This window comes from Alexandromys fortis, unplaced genomic scaffold, assembly GCF_014885135.2.
Source record: "Alexandromys fortis isolate MF-2015 unplaced genomic scaffold, M_Fortis_MF-2015_v1.1 scaffold_314, whole genome shotgun sequence".
Taxonomy (NCBI): domain Eukaryota; kingdom Metazoa; phylum Chordata; class Mammalia; order Rodentia; family Cricetidae; genus Alexandromys; species Alexandromys fortis.
The window spans coordinates 734,920-745,685 of record NW_026068248.1 but is presented as its reverse complement, the minus strand read 5'-3'; the positions used below and the strand labels follow the sequence as shown (position 1 = coordinate 745,685).

At 39.2% G+C, this 10,766-nt stretch overlaps 1 long non-coding RNA gene across 1 annotated transcript in view; it reads right to left on the bottom strand.

Annotated features, from left to right (window-relative positions):
• Positions 1–2,948: 2,948 nt before the first annotated feature.
• The window catches only part of LOC126494087 (uncharacterized), a 54,001-nt gene continuing 46,183 nt past the window's right edge, over positions 2,949–10,766 (bottom strand). Inside the window, exon 3 of the long non-coding RNA XR_007589949.1 lies at positions 2,949–3,261. This is a non-coding gene — a long non-coding RNA (uncharacterized lncRNA). The remainder of the gene's footprint in view (positions 3,262–10,766) is intronic.

The following is a 10,766-nucleotide window of genomic DNA, read 5'->3' as shown; positions in this document are numbered from 1 at the left end:
CAGCATTTAGATCATACAAGAGGAAGAAAGAAGACTGTCTTTGTTAAAATATTCACCAGTACCTTGAGACAGTAACTGAGTACACACACAAACCTGCAAAGGATATTCAGAGAGGAGACACACAATGGCTCAATAATAAGACTAATACTGATACATGCCAAGTAATCAAAGTTTCTTAAAATAGGGATTACATATATTAAAATAGATATCTCTAAAAGGAAAACTTGGGTGTAGGGGACATTTGGACTCCCAGATAGAACAGATTTTGCTACTGAATTTTGAAATCAAATTGTGCTTCTTTGGGGTATATTTCTCCCCAACTATCACATCTTCTTAGTTCAAAATAAAAGCATCATACAGGTATAAATAACAACAGTTAGAGTCTGATCGAAGAGAGGGAGGAGGAACTGTATGAGCAAGGATGATCAAGATCATGATGGGAAAATCCACAGAGACAGCTGACCTGATCTAATGCAAGCCTCCAGACTCTGAACAAATGTCTAGGGAGTCTCCATGGGACCTACCTAGGCCCTCTGCATGTGGATGACAGTTGTGTAGTTTGGTGTGTTTGTGAGAACCCTAGCAATGGGATTGGGACATGCTCCTGGTGCATGAGCTTACTTTTTGGAACCTATCTCGCATGCAGGGAGTCCTCTTCCATCCTTGGTAAAGAGGCAAGGGGAGGAGCTTGGTTCTGCCTCAACATGATATGCCTTGCTTTGCTGACTTCCATCGTAGCCCTGCACTTTTCTGAACATAAGACGATTGGATAGGGGTATAAATGGGTGTTTTGGGAGGGAATGGGAAGAGAGGAGGGAGGGGAAACTGCGGTTGGTGTGTAAAAGAAACGAAAAAAAATAAGAAGAAATATAGATTCCATCTAGATGCATAGTGCCTTCATCTTTAGCTCCCAGTAAGGCTTTGGGACCCAGTGTTTTAAGACTTCTCAGGATCTCAAACTGAATTTCTCTGTACTTTGGGATGGAGTCATTTTTGATATAGTGTTGAGTAAAACATCATGGCCATGAAGTTGTAATTTTCTGTCCAATAAGATACCATATTTGTTCACATATTGCCTTTTTACACAATGCTACACTCAAGTACCAGGAGATCCATCTGGAGGGGTAAGTGTGTGCCTGCCTGGCAGGCTGGCGGCCCCAGGAATGGAGTACAGGCACCCTCCAATCCCCTAAACTTTCTGGCCATTCAGTCGGGCTTCTCCCCGCCTATTGGCTTTCTGTATTTATCCCATACCAGCTTGCCCCCAAGCACTCCTTTCCATCTACAGGGTCCTTAGATCTATCACCACAGCCTACTTCAGGAAGGAGGGGATCTGAGGAGCCAATTCCAGTGCTGAGGGGACCTAAGAGAGGGCAGAACAAGAAAAACCCCCAACTACACAATGCTACGCTGCCGTGCACCGCTCCCCTGTCTGCGCTCTATGTGCAGTTCATGAGCTTCTGGCAAGGGGCTGGAGGTTGAGGAAACACACGCAGAGACAGACTGACACACGGACCTCCATTCACTGGTACCAAAAGCTCTTCTTTAATAGCATCATGGAGGCTTAAATACCCTGCAGTCAATGGCCAACAGGTGAAAATCCCATCCTCTGATCCTCTAGGCAAAGCACAGCTTTTAGTAACTTCAATTAGAAGGTTCTAGCAGGGAAGAGCATCTGAAGGCCAGGACTCAATTAGTCCCAACACTAAACTCCTGCTAAAATATTATAGTTTCCCAAAATGTGTATTTATTTATTTTTTAAAAATATATGTTATTAATTCATTGAGAATTTCAAGCATGCATAGAATATATTTTCATCATACCTATTCCATACTCAACTCTCTCACTCCTTCATAGTTCACCCCACTTCTCCACACATTTTTCAACTTTATGTCCTATTATTTTATGCCCAACTGAGTTTCAGTTTTTGTTGCCATTGTATGCATGGGTGTGGGGGCAATTTGCCAGAGCATGGTTGATCTACCAGAGACCACATTCATTAGAGAACCTGATCTTCATTCCACTAGGAGTCAACTATCAATAGTACCTCAGCCACGCATTGGGGACTCGTGAGTTCTTCCTCTTCCTTGCTGGAATTTTGACAGGCTTGATCTTGTGCTGATCGTAGACAGGCAACCACAGCTCCGTGTGAGTTCATGGATAAGCCAGTCCTGACAAGTCCAGGATACTCTGTTTCATCCTTTGCTCCAATACCCCTGGCTCTCATAGTCTTTCTTTCCCTCTTCAAAAATATTCTCTGAACCTTAGGAAGGCTGGGAGGGATGTGATATACTCGCACACTATAGGCACATATCCTCACCACCAGTGCATATTTCTTAAAACTAGGCAATTCAGACATATCCCAAGAAAATGTTCCTCATTCTCTCAGCATTCACTTCAGTGAGTTTTGTATAAAAGGAAAACATATGAGCACAAAGGAATAGAGCTGGAATAATTATTCGTTATAGGAAAATTCATGGATTTCTAGGAGGAGAATTAAAAGCCACAAAAATGAGGTATTATTTTTATTTCATAACTGCCAAAGGAATCTTTGCTAACACTCTCATGCCTCTGAAAATAGATTTTATAATTACTCTTCAAATATTGATATAAAAGCTTGATTGGATGTTGGAGAAAAGAAGAAAGAGCATTGTTAGAGTTGGACAAAGTCAGAATTCCTATACTAGGATATGTTTCTCATGATTCAAGACCTAATAACTATCTTCATGGGCATCAAGGAACCAAGCACTATGTACTAGGCGAACTGTATCTTTAAGGCATCTTCAAGTGTCTACCCAAATAGCATAGGTGGTAGAAGAATGATAGGTTTCTCAATTATCAACCCCACCCCCTCCACACACTAACTGTCTATTTCTCTCTCTCTCTCTCTCTCTCTCTCTCTCTCTCTCTCTCTCTCTCCCCCTTTCCCTCTTCCTCTCTTTCACACACACACATATTCACACTCACACACTACAAAAATTACCCAGAATACTGTGTGAGTATTACTTCAGCAGCTAAACAGTATGGCAACAGACTTCAGTCACAGTTGGCCTTTGGGGAAGTTGATGGCTTCAAATCTGTGTCCACTGAAGCCTCTCCACCTCTCTGCAGCTTCTAGTTGGAATGAAGCTTCTGGATTCTGGAGGAGGAGTCAATGAAGAAGCTGTGCAGTGAAGGCTTCCAGGTCTACTCCACAGAAACCCCTTCACAACAATAAAACAGACTTCGTGGGAAAAGAGCTTGATTTGTAGTCTCAGAGGCCTGTCAGTGAAAGATTACCCAAGATTTGAGTATCTTAGAAGTTCTTGATCATGGCTGTTCATTTGAGCCCAACTTCATGACAAGATATATTTTTTTTCAAAGATTTCTACAAGTGAACCTTCACGATAATTTTTTTATTTGAAAGCATAAGCAACTTTATTAGGTTTTAATTTTCATTAAAATGCACACTAAGTTTAAGTGAACAGATCAATGAGTGGGAACAAATTGTGTATTCCCCTGTAACTGCCATTTCAGAATTGAATCCAGAGCACTTCCCCCACTCTCTAATGGGATCTCTTCCCATATCTCGGTCAGTTGCTCCAAGCCTGGCCTAACATGATCAACTTCCTGCCATTGTATGCTAATCTTATGGAATTTCATAGAACTTAAGCAATTCACAGAGTATCAGGTACAGATCTCTTTTAAAACATTCCAAGTGATTTTTGACAGATAATCTACTTGGTGAACCAATGCTATACAAAATCTCACCCAGGATACAGTCAATCATGTGGTTGTGAAAGGCATATAAGCTAAAATGGCCATGCCCTAGAAAAATTATTAGTAAAATTAAGTCAACAAAAGGATTTTTGTGAACAATTTGAACTGATTCTTTGGAAATTTCATATCATCTGCCCCAATCCCACACATTTCCTAGTCCCTCCACATCAGCCTTTGCAGCTCCCCCACTAAAGAAAGTTAAAAATAAAAATTGTAACATGAAGGGCGGGCTGCTTGTTTGTTTGTGTTTCCTGTCCTGCCTAGTACCCCACTACTCTTTAGCCCCAAAGAAAATCACACATAGGTTTCCATAAATTATAAGCTGATTGGCCCATTAGCTCTAGCCTCTCACTGGCTAACTCTCACATCTTGATTAACCCATTTTTCTGATCTATTTTAGCCATGTGGCTCAGTACCTTTTTTTCAGTGGAGCAGATCACATCCTGCAGCTTCGGTGGTCTGGGCAGGAGTGGGAGGGATCAACTTCCTCCTTCCCAGAATTCTCCTGCTCTCTTTACATCATTTCTACTTCCTGTTTGGTTTTCCCGCCTATACTTCCTGCCTGGCAAATCAGCATTTATTTAAAACTTGATTGACAGAATACAGACAATTCTCTCGCACCAAAAAATATTAATAAAAAAGTACTTTGCTCTTCTGTCTTTCCTCTCTTTCTATCACCTCTTCATTTGTCTTAGTGGGCAAGGGAGAGCTGGTTCACCTCACCTGAGGGGGCAGTCCCAATGGACGTCTGTACTGACCTACTTAGCTGCCACCTAGGCCCAAGGCCCACATCCACTGCTTTGAGTTGGTCTACCCCAGCACCTACCCCACCTACTGGATCATGAGAAGGAACTGGTCCCGTGAAAGTAGAACCGCAGCTTCTCCATACTTGGGTCAACAGCAGGATATTCGAGAGGAGTTTTAGAAAGGGTCCAGTATTGATGATGTACCCAAAGCCATAGGCCTTGAACTAGGCCAACAACTAATTACAATGAACAAAATTATTTTTATTAAATTCTAAAGTGTTAGGGCACCAAACATTATAAAATGAACACTGAAAGTTATATTTAGTTACATGTTGGAAATATTTACTAAATAGTCAATTCCTGCACAGCTAAGTGAAACGACTATCTCTCAAATTACCAAATAAAAATGCATTTCTATTTAAAATTTGTACTCAGAGGAAAGATAACCAGATACTGCAATGTGTTATTTAGCAACTACAGTCTGGGAATAAATATCAGGTCTGGAGTTGCAGATCCATTTTCACAGTCTCCATCATAAGCACCGTGATAGGACCTACTGCCATGAGCTGCATCTTTAAGGCTGTGCACAAGGCCAATTACTGGTTGCCAGGGAGCAATGATCAGTAACTTCATAGGTATAATTGTTTCTTTATTCCCAAGATTCGCTGTGTGAAAAGCAAGACTTTTAAAGTTGGTTTGTAGCTTTAAAATCCTAGGATTTGTTATAATAAATTTCTTAATGAAAAAAAAATCTTAATGAAACATTGGTAACTAACTGGGATGCTTAACAATAGCTTATAACATTTGTAAATAAGATCAAAACCAAACTCCAAATTTCATTAGTACAGTTTGAGAGTTGAAGTTTTTCTAAGTTTCTAGTGGGACAAGAGGACTTATGAGAGGAATAGGACCTTGTTCTGTATTTTGGTCTCTTAGCACCACATATACTCTTTGTACACTATATAGCACTGTATATTATCTTTAATGCTACTTCAGGAGTCATATAGAAAGCCAAATAAGATGTCAAACTTTATTCAAAAATATTATACCATAAAGCAGGTGCCTTGGCTTTACATCTTTTCCTTATTATTATGCAAGAAAAGAAAGGTCTAGAGAAATAACATTAGATCAGGAAGGTTTATAAACAAGAAAATGTTCTTCTCTTCTCCCTAGCAAAGTGGAGGTTTATGAACCACTTACTGAACAGACATTTGAACTCTAAATCCAGGTTAACTTAATAAGAGTCTGTGCTAGCATATCTGGAAATTCAATGGTTCTTGAAATTCACATACAGAAGAAAATATGTGGGGAACGAGGTCTACAGAATCTTGTTAATTGTTTTTTTTTTAAAAAGCCACATATATATTTAACCACAATGTAAAAGCAACGAATTATAACAGTCATATCACTGTGTTTATGAGTCTTCATACTGACAAGAATATTATAAAATTATCAAAATAAAAAAATGCCTTGAGAAAATATATAAAACAAAGTACTCTTAAAAATGAGTAAAAGATGTATGAATCTAAATCTGACAAATTTCAAATAGTATTAACGTGGTCAAAGGACCATCCATGGTCAGTATGATCCTTTTGTATCTCTCGCCTCTGTCATTTCCCTGGCCCATGCAGGCTCAGACAAACACTACCCTTGGAGAAAACCTCTAGACCTCACTTATCTAGGACAGACTCTGACCAATTTTAAGGGACTTCTAGGGATTACTGAAGTGGGGAGATGCAGGCTTGATGCTGTTCCCCAAAGAGTACGGAGGTAGATGATGTTCGTCTGAGCATAGAGTACACAGGAGGTTCAGCTAAAGGAGTCTGGAACAACTGGGGTACGGTTTGGGCAGCATGAACCCCTCTCATCTGGCCTCTGGGTCGGACTGTTTGTGCATGGTGGGACTGCGCCATCCCTGCTGAAAATAACTGTTAAAAATAAGTGCCAATTTTCCAGCTGTGCTAGCAACAGCTCAGAGACTCAGTGGACCAGGCAAGGAGGCTGCTCTGGGCTCAAGTTCTGTCTTCAACTCTGACATTTTTCTACATCAACTTACCTTCCCACACACGAAGCATCAGAGGATTAGCTATTAAAAGCAAGATATTTTTCTCGCTCATTACAGCCTGCACTACAAAATGTCCAGAGATGCAAGGAGTCCTGTTTTCACCATTACTGTAGAAACCATTTCGGGCGGCTTTGGAAGAAAACGCAATTATTTTCCTTTCTGTCAGTGTTCCCACACTCACCTAGAGATGAGAGCATCATCTTCTGAGTGAGGCCAGTGATGACCTTTTCCGACCTGTGGGTGGGAGGCTGGTCCTTTAGTCCTCATGATGAGAAGACAGGGTCACCAGGGACACAGGTAAAATTAGACAGCACTGAGTCACTGCCATGTTCATGATCTTTGCAGGAAAAGAAAACTTTGCAGAGAAGAAAGTAAATGCGTCAGGCAGAGCCCATCCCTTTCACCAGTGCCCAGAGCCCATGTGGGCCTGATTACCATGGGTCCCTATGCCTGGTCCACTCCTGGACAGTTCCCATGCCCTTTGGGTCTGGGGTACCTCATAAACTAGATCTGCCTAGCCGCAGAGCTTTTCCAGAAAGACACCCTTAGCTGTACCACACCGATGCTGAAATCGTGGCCTAGGAGCAACGTCCTCAGTCATTGTGGCTCTGAAACACCATTGGTGTTGGTGGCAGCTTGCTATCCTGCATATTTCACTAGATTGTTCTTGCCAGCGACTGCCAAGCCTCGTTGCTTGAACCAAGCCCACCTTCTCTCTGTTCCCAAGAAAACTAGGTAAATAGTGTTGGTTACTTAGCACAATCTCTCTCTCATAAATTCCCTGTCAGCATCCAAACATGATGCATCAACACCATCTGGCACCATGAGCAATCATATTACTCCCCAAGGTGGATATCAAGAATAGATCAGAAGCAAGAACTTTTATGGTAATATTTTTGCAGTATACTGGGTCTGATGTTCAGGTATCTGCATGTCAATGACATATCTACTTTATAATCTTGTAACTACGGTTTTTAATTTTGTGAACATAGTAGATTTTAAGAAGAGAGACAAAGCTCTTAGAGCTCAGTCTTTAGGGTCAAAATGATAATGTATTTCAGGCAGGACACCATCTTTCTATTCAAGGCAACTTATAGAGTTGAATACATAGTATTTTTTGATAGATCTCAAAGGTTATGTCTACATCCTAATGATGAAGAAAAGAGAGGGTAAAGGAACTATTGCCAATTTTCTTGCTGGGATAAATCCTTTTCTGGAATTTCATTTTGTTGTAATAGAAAGAGTAGGATAGGGAACAGTATAAAATTTCATGTTCCATCAAACAGTTTCTTCTTACCATTTCTCTTTACTTACAGAAACAAAATATACCAGGTCAATCCAATTTTGTTAAGGCTAGCCAAGCATGGTTCAATGCCTACAACACTTAGCTATGTATTCCCATTGAAAAGGCTCTAACATAGACTGTGTATAAGATACCATAAAGGAACTATTCATACAAAGAAATAATTCTTAATGCAAAGTTTTGTTGACCATACAGTGTTTTCCAATTAGCAATACATGTTTTCAGCTTTTAGAGATTTCATTCTCTTTTCATTCTTCTTCTTCTTCTTCTTTTTTTTAAATTTAGATACTTTGTGTGCTGTGGGCCATATCGTGAACAAAAGAGGAAATAGAAGAAAATGTGTGGTCATTTTAAAGACCACTCCTGGGAAAAAGTTTTCTTCCTGGAACAATTTTATAGCAAACATCACAGTTATTTGACCACCTGCTTTACCAATGACGCAAATGCCACGATCTCAGGCATCTGGGCAAATTATTACACTTTCCCAGGTCAAGCGGGGCCTCTCAATGCTGTCATCCTTGAAGACATGTAATAAAAATGTCATGATCTGCTTCCTTCTTGAGTAAGAGACAAGCCTAGGTTACCACGACACCAAACAATTCCATAAAAAGGTAAAAAATTCAATCAATCAGCCAGTTCTTCCAAACAGATCACACAACTTAGTAGGCACAATATAACCCATTTTTCCGTGTCTTAAAGGCAAAACCTACTTTTAGGAAAGAACGTACTCATTTTCAAGTTCCCATTTAAATAGATATTTCCAATAGCAATGTTAATGCTGCAAAAATGAGTTGATAAATGTTCTAAAATCCCCCACATAGATGAATACCTCTTTGCAATTTCAGTTGCCTTTAAGTTTCAAGATTCTAATGCTAATGAAAATCATGTGTACAGTAGCAGAGACAAACTTTAAGCAAGTGGAGAACCATTTATTAAATATTGACAGTACAGAATCAGTCAAATTCTTAGTTCCACCTATTTGGGACAGTAGTATATACTTGTAAAAGAAGACAGGATAAGTTTCTGACTGGAATGATCCATCTTCCTAGTGTCTTGTCCCAGATATTTTCCTACCTATCTTTTCTAAATGACACTGTCCCTCTATTATGTTATTATCACAAAATTATTTGATGTATTACAGAGCCAAACATAAAACAAGATAAACAGAAAACCTTTGGTAAGGCTAATGTGCCAAGTATATATAATCATCATTGTACCCTGGTAAGAGATGACCCACAAATTATCTTATACCCACATAGGAACAAAAGCAAAGGGACAAGAGTCACGAAGCTTGCAAGTGTATTATTAAACAAAATTTTCATAAGAAATAGCTTTCCTGGTATTAAATCTAGACAGAAAATTGTGCTGTCTTTGTAAAACAGGAAAATATAGAGAATATTGTTCTCATGTTTCTTGGCAGTGCAATACAATAAGGAACTGTTTTCATAGGACTAATTTTGATGATAAACTTTAATGAGGGCTGATAACATAATGTCAAAGAATAATGCAATTAAAGTAATTCTACAGAAATGGAAAATACATTGGTCTGAATGGACAGTTCTCTGGTGATTTTAGTGTAATTATTAAATTGTAAATGTGGAGGATTAAACGAAACATATGTCATTGAAGTTGTTATACTTTTTTCTGTCACAATGCAGCTTCACATAATATACAAAAATCAAAAGATAAAGTCATACTTTCATATGATAAATTGATGCAAACATTTTCCAAGTTTACAGTTACGGAGAAAACTGAAATTTTGCTGGTTGTTTTAGTCTATTTGCGGTAGCTAAATCTCTTACCTGACTTAATGGAACATTTCTGAACAGATGGCCACAAGTTTTGAATTTTCCAGAATATGAAAGTATCCCCAAATTCTCCTCCATGACCCAGAATGTTTTTGTTTTAAAATATTGGCACACGCCTTTAATCCCAGCACTTGGGAGGCAGAGGCAGGTGGATCTCTGTGAGTTCGAGACCAGCCTGGTCTACAGAGCTAGTTCCAGGACAGGCTCCACAGAGAAACCCTGTCTCAAAAAAAAAATATTTACATCATTTAATTATTTTAAGTATATTCATCAACACTATGCAATTTGAAGAGTATTTCATTAGTTCAAAGTCCACTCTAGGCACACCAACACTCAATTTTCACCTATCTCTCTCTCACAGCTACTACAGAATCATACACTATGCAGCCAATTGTGTGCGTGTTTTCACACTGTAATATTGTTTTGTAAGCTCCATTCATGGTTTAAAATGTTATCAGCAATTTATTTCCTTTCAAACTTTGATAAGATTTTATTTTACAAAAATATATTCATATTTATCCAGTTATTAAGTGAATCTTCATTTATTGACATAACAATTAACGTATTATGAACATTGGTAATCAAAGGTTTGTATGAGCATGTGTTTTCATTTGTTTCGTGCATCCTTTTAGAAATAGAATTGTTGAGCCATCTGGAAACGTTATTTCTAACATTTTGAGTGAAATGTTTTGTGAAGAATATTTTTAAAAGTGACTTGGCCATTTTACATCCCTCCTAGAAATATATTTGTATTCCAGTTTCTCTTTCCTCATTTGGATATGTTATTATATTTTTATAATAGCCATACTGGTAGATATAAAGTAGTAAGTCATCATGGTTTTGATGCACATTGTTTCCGCACCAGGCAATGTTGGTGAGCACTATTTATTTATTAAAGATTTCTGTCTCTTCCCCACCACCGCCTCCCATTTCCCTCCCCCTCCCCCAATCAAGTCCCCCTCCCTCATCAGCCCAAAGAGCAATCAGGGTTCCCTGCCCTGTGGGAAGTCCAAGGACCACCCACCTCCATCCAGGTCTAGTAAGGTGAGCATCCACGAAACTGCCTAGGCTCCCACGAAACCAAT